This window comes from Dendrobates tinctorius, unplaced genomic scaffold, assembly GCF_039654945.1.
Source record: "Dendrobates tinctorius isolate UK_male_01 unplaced genomic scaffold, ASM3965494v1 ptg000366l, whole genome shotgun sequence".
Lineage (NCBI taxonomy): Eukaryota > Metazoa > Chordata > Amphibia > Anura > Dendrobatidae > Dendrobates > Dendrobates tinctorius.
The window spans coordinates 4,148,381-4,162,677 of NW_027362032.1; the positions used below are offsets into that span (position 1 = coordinate 4,148,381).

At 46.6% G+C, this 14,297-nt stretch overlaps 1 pseudogene; it reads right to left on the minus strand.

Annotated features, from left to right (window-relative positions):
* LOC141075589 (uncharacterized) overlaps nt 1–10,253 on the minus strand; it is an 82,736-nt pseudogene extending 72,483 nt beyond the window's left edge.
* Between the last annotated feature and the right edge of the window lie 4,044 nt (nt 10,254–14,297).

The following is a 14,297-nucleotide window of genomic DNA, read 5'->3' on the forward strand; positions in this document are numbered from 1 at the left end:
ACAAATATATGGGGGTGTGGACCTTGCAGATCAGGTTCTACAGCCATACCAGGTATCAAGAAAATCATATCTCTGGTATAAAAAGTTAGTCATGTATTTGTTTCAGGTGGCCACATATAATTCTTTTGTGTTATACGGAAATGCAGATACTTTCCTCAATTATCAGGAAAAGGTCACTGAAAATCTTGTTTTTGAAAATTTTGTCCCCGCGAATCCTTTAGAATCTGAAGATGTCAGAAGACTCACTGAGCGACATTTTATTGCACTCATCCCAGTAACTGAACCAAGAAAGAACCGCCAGAGAAGATGTCGTGTATGTTCCAAGAGAGGAATGAGGCATGATATCCGCTATTATTACCCACAATGCCCATCACTGCCAGCCTTATGCCTCCATGACGGCTTTACAATCTTCCACACAGAACCACGTTTTTGAACTGTTTTGACATTCAAGCATTTGGATTATTTAGTGACAGACACATTTGAGTAGAGCTGACTTAACAATTTCCGGGGGTAGGTGGGGGGAGGTCTCCAGAGACACAAGCTGGGCACAATATATTGGACACTACAATGACATTTTTGCAATTTTTGCTCTGAAACTTCCACTGCGAGTTTCTGGAAATCATCCATGTAGTGAAAATGGTCACTATATCCACAGATGAATATATACTTACAAATGCTGGGGCAGCGGTGCTCTGTGCTGTGTGGAGGGCTCCTCTGGAATTTTGTCAAAGCCCAGGGAACCCCCACAGTTCCATTGCTGCGATGCGGTGGTCTCCGGAAAAATAGCAGCTGGGGGCGGCGCATGCTCAGATTCAGATCTCATCCAGAGATCTCGTTGCCGAGATCTGAATGTGAGCATGCGCCGCCCCCAGCTGCTATTTTCCCGGAGGCCACCGCATCCCAGTAATGGAGCTGCAGGGGCCTACGGCTTTGACAAAATGGCGGCGGAGCCCCTTACGCAACACAGAGCGCCACCGCCCCAGCACAGAGCGCTGCCGTCACCCCAGCAGAGAGCACAGCGGCCGCCCCGGCACATAGCGCTGCCACCTCCCCAGGGCAGGGAGCTGCCACCACCTCAGCACAGAGCGCTGCCGCCACTCCAGCACAGAGACCTGCCGCCCCAGCACAGAGCATCGCTACCGCAACAGCCTGGGATGGGATTTTCCGGAAGCCACCGCACCACCTTGGACCACCAAACATCTGTGACCACTCTTGCACCTGTGCTGATTTCCCCCGGTAAGCTAAATTCGGACTTTAAGACGGACCTCCATTTGGCACATTTTTTCCACTATTTTCCTTTTGAAAATTTGGGGTGCGCTTTATAGTCCGAAAAATACAGTAATTTTTCTCTTAACTGCCCAATGGTATAATTTTCTATGGAACAGCTGTGGTGTCAGTATGCTCACTGCACCACTAGAAGAATTCATTCAGGGAAGTATTTGGTAAAATGCAGTCACTTTTGGGGCTTATGCTGTTCTGGCACCTCAGGGGCTCTGACAATGTGACATGTCACCCACAAACAATTCCAGCAAAATCTGCTCTCCAATATGGCGCTCCTTCCCTTCCAAGTGGTGCCATGCGCCCAAACAGTAGTATTCTCCCACATATGGGGTATCGGCGTGCTCAGGAGAAATTGCACAACAAACTGTATGGAGCAATTTCTCCTGTTACCCTTATGAAAATGCAAAATATGGAGCTAAAGAGATTTGTGAAAAATGTTATTTTTTTTTATTTCCACGGCTCTACGCTATAAACTTCTGTGAAGCACCTGTGGGTTCAAGGTGCTCAATACACATCGGGATAAGTTCCCTAAGGGGTCTAGTTTCCAAAATGGGGTCCCTTGTTGGGGGTTTCCACTGTTTAGGCACATCAGGGGCTCTCCAAACGCGACATGGCAACCGCTAACTATTCCAGCATATTTTACATTCAAAAAGTCAAATGGCGCGCCTTCACTTCCGAGCCCCGCAGTGCACCCAAACAGTAGATTTCCCCATATATGGGGTATCGGCACGCTCATGAGAAATTGCAAAACAAAATTTATAGTCCACCTTCTCGATACCCTTGTGAAAGTAAAAAAATTAGGTCTAAAGGAAAATTTTTGTGAAAGAGAAGTAAAGGTTAATTTTTTCCTTCCACATTCGATTCATTCCTGTGAAGCACCTGAAGGGTTAACAAACTTCTTGAATGTGGTTTTGAGAACCTTGAGGGGTGCAGTTTTTAGAATGGTGTCACTTTTGGGTATTTTCTGTCATATTGATCCCCCAAACTCACTTCAAATGTGAGGTGGTCCCTAAAAAATGGTTTTGTAAATTTGTTTGTAAAAATGAGAAATCGCTGTTTAACTTTTAACCCTTATAACTTCCTAACAAAAAAAATTTTGTTTTCAAAATTGTGCTGATGGAAAGTTGATACAGTTGATATAGATGCTACTGCGCAGGCGCCGCCATCACCGGTGACATTTTGCTGGATGTAATTTTTTTTCTAAGCCTCACAATAGCCACAATATTATAGGCATTATCACCAATAATATCAATGCTATTATATGCATTATGTAATAATGGGGGCAGGTCAGTGAGGGGTCAGCGACCTGTCATAGGCCAATACAGATGAATGTGTAATCAGAGCACCAGGACCTGTAGTTAACCCCAGGGGGTAGCTTTGCCCCCCTCGTGGTTACGATCGCTCTAATTGGCTTTTGAAAGTGAAACAGCCAAACAGAGCGATTGTAATATTTCACCAATGAAACTTGGAGAAATATTACAAATCAGCAATGGCTGATGCTGCAATAGCATCAGCCATTGGCTGGAGCTAGGTGACCTCTGTGTCATCCCCCAGATCTGATTGGAGCTAGCGTCCACGTGATGCTATCCCTCCAATTAGATGTGGGGCAGGTGTCAGGTATGACTGCCCTCGCTCTTCAGCCTCATCCCGTCCATGGTAGGTGAAGAGCGAGGTGCTGCCTGCTGCCCTGACACCTGACAGGTCTCTGCCTGCTGCTGCTGTCGCCGATCACCGTGCCTGCTGCTACTGCCGCCGATCTTCCCTCTGGTACTGTGCTCCGCTCCCCTCTGTTGCCTCATTACACTCCCTACCCCTGTGATCACCCCCTCTGCCCAGGTGATTGCCCCTTCCTGCCCAGGTGATCGCACCCCCCCTGCCCAGTAATCACCCCCCTGCCCCAGTAATTACCCCCCTGCTGCTGTCGCCACTGATCTCCCCTCTGTGCTGTCCTCCACTCCCCTCTGCTGCCCAATTCCACTCCCTCCGGCCCTGTGATCACCCCCCTGCAACAGTAATCGCCCCCCTGCCCCTGTGATCACCCCTCAGCCCTGTGATCACCCCCAGCCCCAGTAATCAACCCCTGCTGCTGCTGATCTCTCCTCTGTGCTGTCCTCCGCTCCCCTCTGCTGCCTGATTCCACCCCCCAGCCCTGTGATTGCCCCTCTGCCCCGGTGATCACACCCTGCTGCTGCCGCCGCAGATCTCCCTTCTGCTGCCTGATTCCGTCCCCCTGGCCCTGTGATCGCCCCCCTGCCCCGGTGATCGCCACCGGTGATCACCACCCTGCTGCTGCTACCTCCTGACCCACCGCGCCTGACAGCCCCCTCCTGTAGTAGAAAGTTTCAAACACTCGCACATACACACGCACACTATAAGTTTATCTTTTTTTACACATACACACCACACACACAATGTCCCGCTCGTCACAGTCATCCCAGTCTCAAAGGGTGTACTCAGCTGAGGAGGCATATGCCTTTACTGCGTCCGAAACTGATAGTGAGGGAGAGAACCCCACTTTTCTCTATTCCTCCCACTCTTCCTCCTCCAGCGACACAGACTTACCACCACCAAGATGTCGCAGGATGAGAAATAGTCTGGAGCCCAGGGAGGAAGAGACGGAGGCCGGGGGAGAAGACCCACAGCCAAATGTGAGTAACCCTAGAGTAATACTAGAGAAGAGAGAGAGAGGATTCAAAAAGATTTAAATAAACTGGAGAAGTGGGCAGCAACTAACAGAATGGTTTTTAACAGGGAGAAATGCAAAGTACTACATCTGGGCAATAAAAATGGAAAAAGCATATATAGAATGGGAGGAATAGGGCTAAGTGACAGCACATGTGAAAAAGACTTGGGTATACTAATAGATCACAGACTGAATATGAGTCAACAGTGTGATGCAGCAGCAAAAAAGGCAAATGCAATTCTAGGATGTATTAACAGAAGCATACAGTCTAGATCACGTGAAGTCATTATTTCCCTCTACTCCTCTTTGGTCAGACCTCATCTGGAATATTGTGTCCAGTTTTGGGCACCACATTTTAAAAAAGACATCAACAAACTGGAGCAAGTTCAGAAAAGAGCGACCAGAATGGTGACCGGTCTGCAAACCCTGTCTTATGAGGAAAGGTTGCAGGATTTGGGAATGTTTAGTTTGCAAAAGAGAAGACTGAGAGGAGACTTAATAGCTGTCTACAAATATCTAAAGGGCTGTCACATTGTAGAAGGATCAACTTTATTCTCATTTGCACAAGGAAAGACTAGAAGCAATGGGATGAAACTGAATGGGAGGAGACACAGATTAGATATTAGAAAAAACTTTTTGACAGTTAGAGTGATCAATGAGTGGAACAGGCTGCCACGAGAAGTGGTGAGTTCTCCTTCAATGGAAGTCTTCAAACAGAGGCTGGACAGACATCTGACTGGGATGATTTAGCGAATCCTGCTTTGAGCAGGGGGTTGGACCAGATGGCCCAGGAGGTCCCTTCCAACTCTACGATTCTATGATTCTATGATTCTAACCCCAAACCTAGCACTAGTCAGGCCCAACCTAGCACTAGTGCCCCCTCCTGGACCCCTATCCCTGAGAATTTTGCTCCACGGATTCCTGATTTCGTTCCCCAATCAGGAATCCAGTTTGAGACTGCCAACTTCAGGGAAATAGACTTTTTCAAAGTCTATTTCTCGGAGTCAATCGTCAGTCTCATGGTGGAGCAAACAAACTTGTACGCCCAGCAATTTTTGGCTGAAAACCCTAATTCATCATTCTCTACTTGGAGTCCCATTGACTCTGTAGAAATGATGAAATATTGGGGACTGGTCCTTTACATGGGGATTGTGAAGAAACCAGAAATTCGTCAATACTGGAGTACTGATATTTTATATCAAACTCCAGTATTTGTCATGGTTATGAGTCGCAGACGTTTTGAGGCGATTCATAAGTTTCTCCATTTTAGGGACAACACTGACAGTCTTCCCCGCGATGACCCCAATTTTGAAAGACTGTTCAAAATTCGGCCGGTCATCGAACACTTCAGCAACAAGTTTTCTGAAGTGTACATTCCCCAAAGGGAAATTTGTGTGGCTGAATCCCTCATCCACTTCAAAGGGAGGCTTCAGTTCTGTCAGTACCTGCCCAGCAAAAGGGCAAGGTACGGGATAAAACTCCACAAGCTGTGTGAGAGTACCTCAGGGTACACGCTCAGCTTTAGAGTATACCAAAGGAAGGACACCAGGATCCAGCCCCCAGAATGTCCACCTGCTCTGGGGGTGAGTGGGAAAATAGTGTGGGATTTGGTCCACCCTCTGCTTGATAAAGGTTACCATCTGTACGTTGATAACTTCTATATAAGCTTCGCACTCTTTCACTCCCTCTCTGCGAGAGCTACCGTCGCTTGCGGTACCGTGCGCAGAAACCAGAGGGGTCTCCCTTTGTCGCTAATTGAGCAGCCTCTCCCAAAGGGTGAGAGCTGAGCCCAATGTAGCGGCAACATGGTTGTGGTCAAGGTCACAGACAAAAGAGACGTCTTTCTCTTGACAACAATCCATGGTCCCGGCACCACGGCCACCACCGTTCGAGGTACCCCAGACCAGGTCCACAAACCGGACTGTGTCCTGGGGTACAACAAACACATGGGGGAGTTGATCTTTGTGATAAAGTCCTCCAGCCCTATCGTGCCATGCGGAAGGGGAAAGTGTGGTATAAAAAACTGGCTATGCACATCGTACAAATGGCACAGTATAACGCATCCGTGCTATCACGATGTGCAGGCCAGACCAACAACACCTTCCTTCAGTTCCAGGAGGAGGTGATAAAGGCCATGATTTTTGGAGAGGAGGACGGAGCATGTCCCAGACCCCCTGGAACTCAAGTTTCCCGTATGGTATCAGAACAACATGCTCCCACTAAGGGGAGAGCAAAAATAAAGGTGCCGGGTGTGCTATAAAAGGGGGATGAGAAGGGAAACTCGTTTCCAATGTGAAACGTGTCCCGACGAACCTGCACTGTGTATGAATGAATGCTTCAGAATTCATCACACGTCCAGGGACTAAACACATCCTGACACTCCACTACAGAACTCACCCACACCAGGCTGACATACACAACACCACACACCCCAACGTGACATACACTACACCACACACCGACCTGACATACACTACACCACACACACCAGGCTGACATACACAACACCACACACCCAACCTGACGTACACTACACCACACACACACCGACCTGACATACACTACACTGACATACACTACACCACACACACCGACCTGACATACACTACACCACACACCAACCTGACATACACTACACCACACCCCAACCTGACACACACTACACCACACACCCCAACCTGACGTACACTACACCACACACCCCAACCTGACGTACACTACACCACACACACCGACCTGACGTACACCACACACACCAACCTGACATACACAACACCACAACCTGACATACACTACACCACACACACACACACCGACCTGACGTACACTACACCACACACACCGACCTGACGTACACCACACACACCGACCTGACATACACTACACCACACACCCCAACCTGACATACACTACACCACACACCCCAACCTGACGTACACTACACCACACACACACACCGACCTGACGTACACTACACCACACACACCGACCTGACGTACACCACACACACCAACCTGACATACACTACACCACACACCGCAACCTGACGTACACTACACCACACACCCCAACCTGACGTACACCACATCACACACACAACCTGACATACACTACACCACACACCAACCTGACATACACTACACCACACACACCGACCTAACATAGACTACACCACACACACACCAACCTGACATACTCTACACCACACACAGACCTGACATACACTACACCACACACACCGACCTGACATACACTACACCACACACCAACCTGACATACACATCACCACACACAGACCTGACATACACTACACCACACCCACCAACCTGACATACACAACACCATACACACCAACCTGACAAAGTGTGTCAGGTTGTTGTGTGAGGCGCAGTGTTTGTCAGATTGGTGTGTGGTGTGGTATAGTGTACGTCAGGTTCGTGTGTGTGTGGTGTAGTGTATGTCAGGTTGATGTGTGTGGTGTAGTGTATGTCAGATTGGTATGTGGTGTGGTATAGTGTACGTCAGGTTCGTGTGTGTGTATGTCAGGTTGCTGTGTGTGGTGTAGTAAACACCACACACAGACCTGACATACACTACACCACACACAGACCTGACATACACTACACCACACACCACAACCTGACGTACACTACACCACACACCGACCTGACATACACTACACCACACACACCAACCTGACATACACTACACCACACACACCAACCTGACATACACTACACCACACACACCAACCTGACATACACTACACCACACACACCAACCTGACTTACACTACACCACACACACCAACCTGACTTACACTACATACTTTCCATACACGACATGGTGTCCGCTAACGATTGGAGCTAATTTTCCCTTCAAAAAGTCAAATGGCGCTCCTTCCCTTCCGAGCCCTACCGTGCGCTCAAACAGTGGTTTATGACCACATATGAGGTATCGGTGTACTCAGGAGAAATTGCCCAACAAATGTTAGGATCCATTTAATCCTGTTGCCCATGTGAAAATGAAAAAATGAGGCTAAAAGAACATTTTTGTTGGAAAAATTAAAATGTCCATTTTTCCTTCCACATTGCTTTAGTTCCTGTGAAGCACCTGAAGGGTTAATAATCTTCTTGAATGTGGTTTTGAGCACCTTGAGGGGTGCAGTTTTTGGAATGGTGTCACTTTTGGGTGTTTTCTGTCATATTGATCCCTCAAAGTGACTTCAAATGTGAGGTGGTCAAAAAATGGTGTTGTAAAAATGAGAAATCACTGGTCAACTTTTAACCCTTATAACTTCCTCACAAAAAATTTTTTTTTCCCAAAATTGTGCTGATGTAAAGTAAACATTTGGAAAATGTTATTTATTAACTATTTTGTATCACATAACTCTCAGGTTTAATAGAATAAAAATTCAAAATTTGAAAATTGTGAAACTTTTCAAAATTTTCACCAAATTTCCAATTTTTTCACAAATGAACGCAAAAATTATTGACCTAAATTTACCACTAACATGAAGCCCAATATGTGATGAAAAAATTCTCAGAATCGCTAGGATCCTTTGAAGCGTTCCTGAGTTATTACCTCATAAAGGGTCACTGGTCAGAATTGCTAAAAATGGCCAGATCATTAAGGTCAAAATAGGCTGGGTCAACCTTATATAAGTCAGTTCAGATATGGTGTACCAAGATGGCGTCTGTGTCTTTAGACAACACCCTGGAAGGAATCCTTGGAACGCAGAAGCTGAGATACTGGATACCATATATGGAAGCGAAGCTGAAATAGACCTATCATAGACTGACACTGGCTCCTCAGAAGATTGTGTGACACCCATCTCCTGTCTCTTGGTCTTGAGAATAAATTTCAGTTGCGTGCAAGCCTTGGCTGAGAAAGGAGTAGACATCTAACTCTGTATTCGGTGTGACGCTTTAAGCACGCACTCGGCCTATATTGGGTCAGGTACAAGCAATCATATAGATCTCTCTTTAAGGGATCACTCTCACACTAATACCAGGGGGTAGGTGGATCCTCCAGGTTGTAAGTTCTATAGAAAAGGGCTTTCAATGCCCAAAGTCATTTGAACAGTTTTGGGTGGAGGAGAATGTTGTGGTCTAGAGGCAAAAGGGTGATCATGGTAATACGGCCGGACTACACCACCGATAAAGCAGCCACAGCCGGTGACTGAGAGGAATCTGTGACTTCTCTGCATTCAGTGGTCACTACTCACCTGGGTAGTCATATGTGGGAATCTCCTCTTTACACCACTCATCATCTCTCACATATGTCTCTGTAGTATTAATATGGGTCAGATCTTCACCCTGAAACAAATATTGTAAAAGTCACAGACAGATGGAGAAGTCCCATCTATGATCAGCTCTAATCCTGCCATCTCCACCGTTCTCATTACACAAGTATAAAACATATAATGCTGGTCGATAAAACAAGACTGAGCACAAGACCTTCACAGCCGTCTACACATCATAGGGGAGATCTCCTGACACCTTCTCTCCATCTACCTGATGATCCTGAGGAACACTGGGATCTTCTTGGTTACAGTCCTGAGGAAGAAGAGGACGGGGACATCTCTCTGGTATTGTCCTCTTACTGGATAGATCTGGAGGAAACACATACAGGGACTGAATTCATTCTCTACATACAGATAATTATAGGCTGTGTGTATTTAGTCCTGTCTATTACCTGGAGATGTGAGGGGCTGAGGAACCTCCATTATGACGTTGTTGTACTGATCTCTGTGTCCTTCTAAATACTCCCACTCCTCCATGGAGAAATAGACGGCGACATCCTGACACCTTATAGGAACCTGACACATACAATTATACCATCATCCCCGATCCCTTTATAGTGTTACTGTATAATGTCCCAGCATTCCCAGCAGTGTCACCTCTCCAGTCAGCAGCTCAATCATCTTGTAGATGAGTTCTAGGATCTTCTGGTCATTGATGTCCTCATAGATCAAGGGGTGAGGTGGAGGCCCCGTGATTGAGTTCAGGGGTCTTCCCCATCCCTCAGACACAGGGTCCTGACAGCGATCACTAGAGGTCTTCTTCACCACTGTGTAATCCTGGTAATGGAGAGACACATTAATAAATCTCACTACAGACATTTCCAGAGTCCTCACCTCTCCAGTTCTGTCCATCTGTTATTCCCATAGATAAGAATGATGTAATGTGACGTCATCAGAATCTCTCACCTCTCCAGTGAGACGGAAGAGGATCTCTAGGGTGAGGTGTAACATCCTCTCCGCCATCTTGTCTCTGTCCATATCCATCCTTGATGGGTAAATCAGGAAAATTATCTTCTGTAGAAGATCTTCACTGAGAGGATCCGATATTCGAGAGACCTGAATGAGAAGAAGATGAGCCGTTGTAACATCATAAGAATCCTGTGTAATAATACAATTACTGGAGATAATAAGGGAAGCATATGAGATTTATTATCTTACAGGGTTTAGTTTTCTTCCCTGACATCTACTAATAAAACCTATATATTTAGGCCACAGACAACAAGCAGTTTCCTCCTCGGAGTCGGCAGCTGAACACGTTCCTCATAGACTCATCTTCCATAACGCTAATTCTCGTCTCATTACCGACACTGGAATCGGCATTAGCAATACTGCAGGAGATATTCATTACACGCGACATGAGAAATAACTCCTTCATGATGAGGACGACATCTTCATCTCCTACTACGGCTCTAGAGACAGATGTGGCCAGAGTCGGTCACTGCCTCCATCCCCACCGGCCGTCTATATGAAGGTTTCCCGTCTTCCCCGCACTGGAATCTTCTATCACGTTAGATCTCAGCTCTGATTCACACAGAAGTTTCACACATCTCCAGTTCCAGACACTGACTGAGAGAATCAGCCTCCATTTTATCTGGCACACCCCTGGGAATGGGACATGTGAGCAGTCATTCCCACCCATCACTGGAATGGCCTAATAACTCTTTCAGCACTATATGTGCTGGAGCATTCTTCCGAGCTGACATCACCGCAGCTAAGGCCTCTTTCACACTTCAGTTTTTTGCATCAGTTATAATCTGCCAAAAAGGCGGACAAGCGGATCCGTTGTCAACTGATGTGAACGGATGGCACAGGATCCGTTTTGAGACGGATCCTGAAAATGACGAAATTTAAAGGAATCGCTGGCTAGGAAGGAGAGAGAGAGAGAGAGAGATAGAGAGAGAGAGAGAGAGAGAGAGAATTTTTTTTTGTCCGGCACCCAGAAAGAATTTCGGGAGGATCCGCCACAGAAAAAAACGTTACAAGCTCCGTTTTGAAATCTTTGAGGATGGTGACGGACAGCAACTTTTGGCGGATCCTTAAAAAAAACGGATGCAACGGACAGCAATCCGTCACAATCCGCCATTAATGCAAGTCAATGGGGAAAAAAACGGATCCTCAAAAAAAATTGAGGATCCGTTTTTTTTCAAAACCTGGCGGATTGTGACTGATTGTAAAAAACGGAAGTGTGAAAGAGGCCTAAGAGCCACGATGACACATATCTCCCCTCAAGGACTCGTCCGGTGCCCATCTTACACCCCCATACACATTAGACTAAAGTTCCATGAAAGCACTGATTTCGGGGGGTTTGGCCGACCATATAATGTATTTGGGGGCCTCCCGACAGATGATGTCAGGGCAGAGAAGGATCTGGCATCCTGAATTTCAGAGGATAATCCGTTTGCTCTTCCTGTAGATAATCCTCCTCTAGAGGAGTCTGGAGGCGACTCTCTCATACAGACCACAGGAAAGCTGGAATATTTGTGTGTATGGGGGAGTCGGGAGAGATCGCCATCTGCCAAATGACCGTCCAGCCGACTCTGATCTCATGTGTATGGGGCCGTTAGTATTACACTGACAGGCAGTGATGATACATGGCACTACAGTAGTACAGGGAATCACCGGAGCCATCAGAGGCTTGTATGTTGTATGATCGCACTGATCAGAGGGGTTTAAAAAAGGTTTAAAGTGGAAAAAAATTACAGTTTCAGCAACAAAAATTATCTGTCACTATATGGGAAGCAGAGTCACTGCACAATGTTAGTTACATCACGTCCATAACTACTTTATTATACTCTATTATCCTGTACACAGGGGAGTAGATAGAAATCACAGATCCCACAGCAATAGCTGAAATTGGACCCTCCAATGTAAAGAAAAAAAATCTATCTATATACACTGTTCAAAAAAATAAAGGGAACACTTAAACAACAGAATATACCTCCAAATAAATCAAACTTCTATGAAATCAATCTGTCCACTTAGGAAGCAACAATGATTGACAATCAATTTCACATGCTGTTGTGCAAATGGAATAGACAACAGATGGAAATTATTAGCAATTATCAAGACACCCTCCATAAAGGAGTGGTTCTGCAGGTGGGGACCACACACCACATCTCAGTATCAATGCTTTCTGGCTGATGTTTCGGTCACTTTTGAATGTTGGTTGTGCTTTCACACTCGTGGTAGCATGAGACGGACTCTACAACCCACACAAGTGGCTCAGGTAGTGCAGCTCATCCAGGATGGCACATCAATGCGAGCTGTGGCAAGAAGGTTTGCTGTGTCTGTCAGCGTAGTGTCCAGAGACTGGAGGTGCTACCAGGAGACAGGCCAGTACACAAGGAGATGAGAAGGGGGTCGTAGGAGGGCAACAACCCAGCAGCAGGACCACTACCTCCACCTTTGTGCAAGGAGGAACAGGAGGAGCACTGCCAGAGCCCTGCAAAATGATCTTCAGCAGGCCACAAATGTTCATGTGTCTGCACAAACGGTTAGAAATTGACTCCATGAGGATGGTCTGAGGTCCCGACCTCCACAGATGGGGGTTGCGCTCACAGCCCAACACCATACGCTTGGCATTTGCCACAGAACACCAGGATTGGCAAATTTGCCACTGGCGCCCTGTGCTCTTCACAGATGGAAGCAGGTTCACACTGAGCACATGTGACAGACGTGACAGAGTCTGGAGACGCCGTGGAGAGCAATCTGCTGCCTGCAACACCCTTCAGCATGACCGGTTTGGCAGTGGTCAGTAATGGTGTGGGGAGGCATTTCTTTGGAGGGCCACACGATGTTGGGCTGTGAGCACAACCCCCATGGAGACACAATTGTGCCTTTACCTGGAGATAAATTCCCAGTGGGGGCAATTTCCAACATGCAATAACGTCAGTGGGGAATTCAGCTCTTTTCGCACTTAAGGGATCTGTATATGGAGTCTACAAACTACAGTGGGGAAATAAGGATTTGTTACGCTGACAATTTTGGGGTAAAGTCACATTTTTGTGAGGGAAAAAAGTAAAATTGTCATTTTTTCCTTCCACATTGCTTAAATTCCTGTCACACTATCCGAATTCAGATATTGTCCTGTCAGAAAGGAGAATACAGAGAGCGAAAGGGTTAATAGGACTCACAGGAGGAACCGGCCCAGAAAGCAGAAGATCCAGGAGTGTCCGTCACATATATGACTGCTCTGTGCACAGGACCTGTGATGAGGTCACAGGAGGGGAGGAGTCAGGGGTCACATGATCGGGGCCTCAGTGTGTGCAGGACTCAGTGTGCTGGAGCGCTCCCGATAATCAGCTGCGTGTGTCGCGCTGTGTGATAGTCACAGCACCTGCATGGAGAGCGACACATGCCGCTGATTATCGGGAGCGCTCCAGGGATCCGGGGTCCCGATGCAGCTATTCGGTAAGTGATATTAGCCAATAACAACTTCTCCGACGATATTCGCTCATCTCTAGTAATAACAGCTCAAAGAAATTCACCAAACTTTTCATTAAGTTTAATAGTAAGACCCTATTAAATATTGAGCACCAGCGGGATGAAGCATTGACAGCGGCATGTAAAAGTGTGGGCGCCCCTGGTCAAAATGACTGTTATTGAGAGCAGTAGTAAGATGAAGATGAAATGATCTCTAAAAGGCCGAACCTCTAAGATGACACATGGCCTTTGTATTTTAGGCAAAAATAATAATAATAAATACATATATATAGTGAGACATTTATTACAATTTCATAATTGCAAAAAGGAAAAAGCGCAATGCAAAACTTTGGGCACCCTGGGAGATTTGTGTACTGAGATAACTTTGACCAAGATTTCACACCTTAATTAGCTTGTTAGGGTTATGGTGAGATCACATGGTGACCAGGAGCTACAGTCTGAGGAAAGGGCTAAAAAGCCTTCACTAGACCCCTGTACAGCTGTATAATGAGGCCCAGGCTTTATAGTGAAGGGATAGGAGTGAGGGCCTGTTCCTAGGAGCTACGGTCTGAGAAAAGGGCTAAAAAGCCTTCACTAGACCCCTGT